This window comes from Sus scrofa, chromosome 1, assembly GCF_054392235.1.
Source record: "Sus scrofa isolate SSC_HxYL_T2T_F1_AM1 chromosome 1, Sscrofa_HxYL_maternal_Yorkshire_Landrace_v2.0, whole genome shotgun sequence".
Taxonomy (NCBI): domain Eukaryota; kingdom Metazoa; phylum Chordata; class Mammalia; order Artiodactyla; family Suidae; genus Sus; species Sus scrofa.
In genome coordinates this window covers 11,032,745-11,040,154 of record NC_139383.1, presented here as the reverse complement: position 1 = coordinate 11,040,154, position 7,410 = coordinate 11,032,745, and the positions used below count along the sequence as shown (strand labels likewise).

At 37.9% G+C, this 7,410-nt stretch overlaps 1 long non-coding RNA gene across 9 annotated transcripts in view; it reads right to left on the bottom strand.

The window, feature by feature from the left end:
• Nucleotides 1–1,738: 1,738 nt before the first annotated feature.
• The window catches only part of LOC102161179 (uncharacterized), a 708,589-nt gene continuing 702,917 nt past the window's right edge, over nt 1,739–7,410 (bottom strand). For all 9 annotated transcript variants that reach the window (XR_014844208.1, XR_014844205.1, XR_014844201.1 and 6 more), the window contains one exon: nt 1,739–6,145. This is a non-coding gene — a long non-coding RNA (uncharacterized LOC102161179). The remainder of the gene's footprint in view (nt 6,146–7,410) is intronic.

Here is a 7,410-nt window from a genome sequence, read left to right as displayed (position 1 = left end):
TATTTTGTAAATAAGTTTATTCATGTTACTCAGCAATAAAAAAGAATGAAAAATGCCAATCTGCAGCAACATGGATGGACCTAGAGATCATTGTACAATGAAGTCCGAGAGAAACATCACATAATATCATTTCTATGTGGAATCTAATAAAAAATGATACAAATGAACTTCTTTACAAAACAGAAACAGACTCATAGAAAGCAAACATACGGTAAACGAAGGGAAATGTGGAGGGGAGGAATAAATTAGGAGTTTGGCGTTAACATATACATACAACTATTATATAAAATAGATAACCAACAAGGACCTGTTATACAGCACAGGGAACTCTACTTGATATTCTGTAGTAACTTTAATGGGAAAAGAATCTGAAAAAGAATGGATATATGTATGTGTATAACTGAATCACTTTACTGTACACCTGAAACTAACACAACCTTGTAAATCAACTATCTCCAATAAAACTTTATTTAAAAAGCAGTTATTTAGAAGAAGGAGGGAGAGCTGTACAGGAAAAATAAAAAAAAAATACGGAACTTCTTCCGCTCAGCAGCATTTTCTTGGCTCTTGGGTCAGACCTGCCCCATTCACTATATATATATTTGCCTTTTAGGGCTGCACCTGCGGCATATGGAAGTTTCCAGGCTAGGGGTCGCATTGGAGCTGCAGCTGCCAGCCTACACCATAGCCACAGCAATGTGGGATCCAAGCTGCATCTGCAACCTATGCTCAGCTAGCGGCAAGGCCAGCTCCTTAACCCACTGAGCAAGGCCAGGGATCTAACACACATCCTCATGGTACTAGTCAGGTCCACAACTCGCTGAGCAACAATGGAAACTCCCTTTAATATTTCAAATATCTTTGCAACTAATCAAACCCGACCCTTGGTTCTTTAAATGCAGTCAGCTATTGGCATGGAGCCTGCCCATGGCAAAGTCACACCAGCCACCAGGGGCTCCGTGATGTCTTCTTTCCACTCCTCGTTCCTCGGAGGATTCCTGCTAAATACGTTGCCCTCATTTTGTGACGTTCCTGAGCACAGCACTCCTTGTAGATGGTACCCTGTTAGCTGTCCCACAAATCTTTATCTCAGCTTTAATTTTATTTAATTTTAAAATTTTTCCAGTTTTATTTTTAAAATGTATGTATTAAAGTATAGTTGATTTACCATGTTGTGCCAATTTCTGCTGTGTGGCAAAGTGACCTTTCTCTCTCTATATATATGCATTCTTTTTCTCATATTGTCTTCCTTCATGTTTCATTGCAAGAGATTGGATGTAAGTGCCTGTGCTACTATTGAGGTATTACTGACATATCAAATTACATTAGTTTCAGGTATCCAACAAAATGATTTGCTATTGGTAGCTATTGTGATTACCACAGTAAGGTTAGGTAACATTCATCATAGTTACAAATGTCTTTTTGTGGTGAGAACTTTTAAGATCTACTCTGTTAGTGATTTGCAAACATAGAATGCAACATTGTTAACTGTGGCCACCGGGATGGTCACGACATCCCTGCGACTTACCCATCCTCTAACTGGGAGTTTGTACCTTTTGACCTGTTGTTGCAAATGGTAGAATTTCCTTCTTTTCGTGGCTGAGTAATATTCCATTATGTGCATATATGTGTGTGTGTGTGTAAAATATATGTCATATGTATGTGTATACACACACACAATTTTCTTTGTCCATTCATCTCTCCATGGCCCTTAGGTTGTTTCCATGTCTTTCTTCTCTTTTGAAAATAATGCTGCAGTCACCATAAAGGTGCAAGTATCTCCTCCAGATACTGATTTTTGTTTTCCTTCGACATATGCCCAGAATTGGGATTGGTGCATCACATGGTAGTCCTATTTTTAATTTTTTGAGGAATTTTCAAGCTGTTTTCTGCAGTAGCTGCACCCATTTACATGCCCATCAATGATGTAAAAGGGTTTCCTATTCTCCAGCTCCCCCTGTAGACAGAGACCTCTGTCAGCTGTTGCACAGATCTGGCCTTTATCCCTGCCCCAGTTCTACTAGATGTCAGGTTCCTTACAAATAGCAGTCCATGGACATCAAGTCTAAAGAAAACAGAAAGTTATGGAGAAAGGTAATAACAACCCATTGCCAAATTCCAATAAATCTTGCCTCGATTTCTTATCTGCATGACTTTGCTGAGCAGTAAAGTTGCCAAAAGCCAACTATATACAAGGGAAAGAAAAGCAAAGGATCTTGGAAAGTATTGTCTTTCAGTGATTACATTTTCTTTGAATGGTAATGTAATGTCTTCTGCAAATATTTTGTTTTGTGCATCTATTGGTATTACATCATTTCCAGGAAAAAGCAGTCCGAAAGCATATGCTAAAGACAGGACTGCACACCTGACAATTACGAATGGAAATGACTTCTGAAGACAACTGCTGAAATAAGCTATTAGATTGTGTCATTTATTTTCTCTATACACAAATATGACATCAGCTAGTTTGTTTTAAATAGCATCCATTTGTGACAAAATCCAAAAGGTTTGCATTTTGTAGTATTTTTCTTTCCTTGCATTCCTTCAAGTGCCATGTGGAGTTTGATGTTTAATAATATGTTGTAACAGATGTCAATATGCTCCAGCACTGAAATGATACTTGGTTCCAAATCATTTCATCTGTTTCTTGTAGTTTCAGGTTGACCTAATCGAACAGATTCTGCAGATCAACTTGACTGACTCCTAGCCTCTGAAAAGCCGACCCACTTATTTCTGTAAAAGGGAGTTTCAAACATGAGAACATGAAATCCTCTGCCAAGTGAAATTAGAGAGTGCTGCGGGTTTTCTAGAAGAGCAATTGCATTTTAGGTCTTACTGGCTTAACATTTCAAGTTGTGATTCTGAGTTTTTATGCATCACTATTGAACTAGTTTCTGTCAGCTGTCCATCTGCCATTTAGCTACATGGAAAAGCTATATAAAGGATACACTTTGAGTCATTAAAGTTATTTTACCCCCCCACTTTTTTATTTTAAGAGAGAATGGGAGAGACAAACAAATCCTGGAAATAATTTATATTTGTTTTAGTTTGGGGGTCACATGTCCATCTATTTGAAAAAAAAAAAATGTTCTTTACTCTTTACCATAATGTTTCTGATTCTTTACTTCCAAAGACTATTAAAAAAATGAGAATCAATGTGCAACATCTTTTCTATGTGTCCATTAAAGTTTTAAAGAATATGATTTTATAATAAAATTCCCATTTTATCTATCTATAGTAGAAATATCATTTTTAAGAAACAAATCATTATTTAAAAAATTTAGTAATCCATATATTTAGGAAAAGGCCATTACTAGCAAAAAGGAGGAAACTTAGTGCCAGTGCCCTAAGAGCTGTCCGCTCAAACATTTCAGTAAATACATCTGTTCATATATTTCTCAACTTAGAAAACTCTGAACTTTTTAAGCATTATAATGGGAGAGAGGCAGAGAGCATATATGAGGATTCCTGGGTCTTTCAAACATGCAATTTAAAGCATTTCATTCTGGCAATCATTTTCTTTAATTGCCTGCTGAGCAATCTGGGGTAAGCCTCCCTTTGCTTAGATACTGTTTTTACGTCTTTAGATAACGAAGATCTCTTTTCTCGGCGTATTTTAGAGCGCCCTAAATAGGATTGTATAATTTTAACTACTTCTTCTGTATACGACTCAAAGAAAGTGATAGGATGCTTATTTTTTCAAAATGCAGGTCAATTCAGTACTTAAAAAGAAATATTTTCCAAAAGGAAAAAAAAGAAACCCCTGTAGCTTTGACAAATAATGTAGTGAGATTAGAGAATTCAGGTGAGTCAGCATAGTCTCCATTACATAGTGCTAATGCAAAATGATAAATAGACTTCCTTTTAAAAATTGAATATCATATTCTAATAATCTCCAAAGAGCTGATGGTACATCATAGACTCGAAAAGCAGCATAAGGAAAATAAAATTCATCAATGCTAAATTGAGCTCTCCTCTCACAAAAATAAATTTTTTTTTTTTTGTCTTTTCTAGGGCCGCACCCGGGGCAGATGGAACTTCCAAGGCTAGGGGTCTAATCCGAGCTGTAGCCACCAGCCTACGCCAGAGCCACAGCAATGGCCAGATCTGAGCCACATCTGCAACCTACACCACAGCTCACAACAACGCAAGATCCTTAACCCACTGAACGAGGACAGGAGTTGAACCCACAACCTCATGGTTCCTAGACAGATTTGTTAACCACTGAGCCATGAAGGGAACTCATAGTAAATTTTAAAAGAAATTCATATATGGAAATATTTACAAAATATACCATTCCTTACTAACCAAGTATTCCGTTCACTTTTGTTTCTGTTTCAAACTCTCTATAATTGAAAACATTTTTAAATGATAAAAGAATAAAATCAACAATAGGCAAATACTTCATACAAGCCAAGAAAAAACAACTATTTCAAGACAAAAATGGCAATAAGAGATATGAAAGGATAATTCTAGGGAATAAGAAATTTAAATAGTCATTAAACATGTAGAAATATTAAGCCTCACTGGTAATCAAAATAATACAAACTAAATATTTTTTTGATTGGCAAACAAGGAAAGTAAATTTTACATAATATTATTGTTATGTACACAGGAAAATACAAATTTGCATGCATTGCTAGAGGAATTCAAACTTTAAAATTTGTTCAGAGAAATTCTGCAGTATTTAGCAAACAGATTTGTGTTTATTTCTTCTATCCCAGCAAGTCGACTGCTAGGCATTTATTCTAAGTATAGCTGTTCAAGTGAGCAAATATATACGAAGTCTGTTCATCACAACTTTGTTAACTTAGAGATAAGACATGGCAATCTAAATGTCCTGCAACAAGTCACATAAAGCTATGATAAAAAGTTCATTTCTTGATTTGAAAGTCTATCATATATTAATAAGAGAGAATAACGGATTATAGCACTATATGTATTGTTATATTTCTCTTAAATACGTGTGTCAAAAACATAATGTACACACTTGTATATGTGTATATATGTGTCTGTGTGGAGAGAGAGAAGATATGCATAAATAATAAAATGGTAATAATGGATGGATATCTTTGTCCAGTTAGCTTGTGTTTTTTATATTTTCAAATAACCCTACAATAGTCCCTATTACATGTGTAACAAATAACAATAATGAATAAAATTGAAAGTTTCTTACATGGCAAATTTGATTATCTGTTCTAAGGATGCGGTGACATTCTCTAAGGACACTGTGACATGTTTAACATACTCCGAAAGTGTTTTGCAGTATGGCACACACGGGAAGACCTTCAAATTGCCACTTCAAAGGAAGGTAATATCAAAAGAGTAACACTTGTTTCTCCTGATTTCAGAATACATATATCCTTTTAGTTCTTTTTTTTCACCCAGTAGGGTTGATACCTATCTTTATGTCATCTGAACATTATTTCCAATTCTACTTGTGATGGGTCATGTGGTCAGTATTTAGACTAGATTTTCTCCATTTAATTTAGGTTACTAGCAATAAACAAATAGAGTTGGAAGTTTCATTTGTATGTATTGAACACAACGACACAAACTCACAGGAAATAATTGCCTTGAACCAGTGAGGATAAAAAAATTCACTAGCTCTTCTATTGAGAGGCCAATAGACATGAATGTTTGTGTCTCCTCCAAATTTATATGCTGAAGCCCTTGCCCTCAAAGTGATGGTATTTGGAGATGGGGCCTGTGGTTGACAATTCTGATGGGATTAGGGCCCTTTAAGAAGAAACACAGGAGAGCTTGTTCCCACCCACACCTGCCTGGTGCTCACACATAAAGAAGCAGTCACATGGGCACACAGCAAGGGGGCAGCAGCTTGCCAGCCAAGAGAGGAAACCTCAGAATAAAACCCACCCCGCCAGCACCTTGATCTTGGACTTCCCGTTGTACAAAACTGCGAGAAACAAAGTGCTGTTGTTGACGCCATCAGCCTACCTGCTTTGTTAGAGCAGCCGGAGCTGACCAAGCAGAGGAGCACCCACCTTCAGAAAGCGGGGGAGGGGAGCAGGACCCCTGAGAGCTGTAGGGGAGAGGAGTGGGGGAGAGCCAGGGGAAGGTCGCCCAACCTTGCTCTTTTTCTCCCACAGGAAACGAATGTACACGATGTAGTTATTTTTCTGACCTGAAAAAGCAACAGAAAAAAGAGTTTACTTATCATCTCACGCCTTGGCAGATCTGACCCAAAATCTGACTCCGTCCTAATTTGCACAGAAGTCAGCAATAGAGAAAATACTGGTCAAAGCAAGACATTAAGACTTAAAAGCCAATATATTTCAAATATTAAAATAGGCCACCTGATAGAAACTGTCACAAGCTGTCAGATATGGCACATTCTTCTAATCTGACTTGCAGAAATGGATCTGATAGGGATGGAGTAGGCACAGGTGGTGGTAGAAATCCCAATAGGGGATCATAGAAAAAGAGGGGAACCTGGGGGATGCTGGGAAACCACTGTAAGTTCCAAGAAAGCCACCAGACTAAGGCAGGCTTGCTTAACTAAGTGGAGGTGCCAGAATTGCCGCAGGTCATTGGGTGGGGGATGGGACGAGGCCTGCAATCAGATTCAGACCAAGGGCAAGAGTTTGAAGACCTTCAGCTGATTTGAATACACACCTTACCAGATACTAAGGAGGAGCTACTACTTCAGGAAAGGTAAGAGGTGGGCTTTTCCAACTCCCACGCCCCTTGGATGATAAAACTGTGGCCCACCAATCCTCGGTCAGAACTTCCTTGCCTGCCTGCTTGCATCTCTCACAAGCATCCTATCCTCATAAATCTGTTTCTTGCCCGTCACTTTGTTTCTCGCTGAATTTCTTCTGCGTGGAGGCATAAAGAACCTGAACCTCAGTGAGTCCAGACACAGGGTGAGAAATTCTAATGTAAAACTGTGGCTTTAAGTCCCATCTGGCTTTAGGTTGGGTTCGAGTCCCAGCACGTGAGTTCAAGTCCCAATCTGTCTTCTGGCTAGGTTTAGACCGTTACTGCTGTCCGTTTCAGATCTAATAACATTTTATTGTGGTTTGGAGAGCAAGACCATACTTACAAATATCGTAGATACTCATTCACAATGTTTCTTTGGGGTAACATCTGAAACAATGAACTACTTTGAAAATGTGAGTTTTAAAAATATGAACTAAAAACGTTAATAAAAAGACTAAGATTGTAAGGACTATAGTAGAAATATAAGGCCCAGGGTAAACACTCATGTTTGCAGGGAAGCTTTGAGATCTACAGCAAAGTGCTGATGCTATAGCCACAGTCTTGCTTGTTGCTTCAAAGAAAGTTTCTACCTGGGTCTGTGTCTTGGGAGCATGCTTTTGCTTGACCCAGCTTCAAAGCATTTCTCCAGCATCCTGTATCTGTTGACTGCTACAAATTATATGAGCT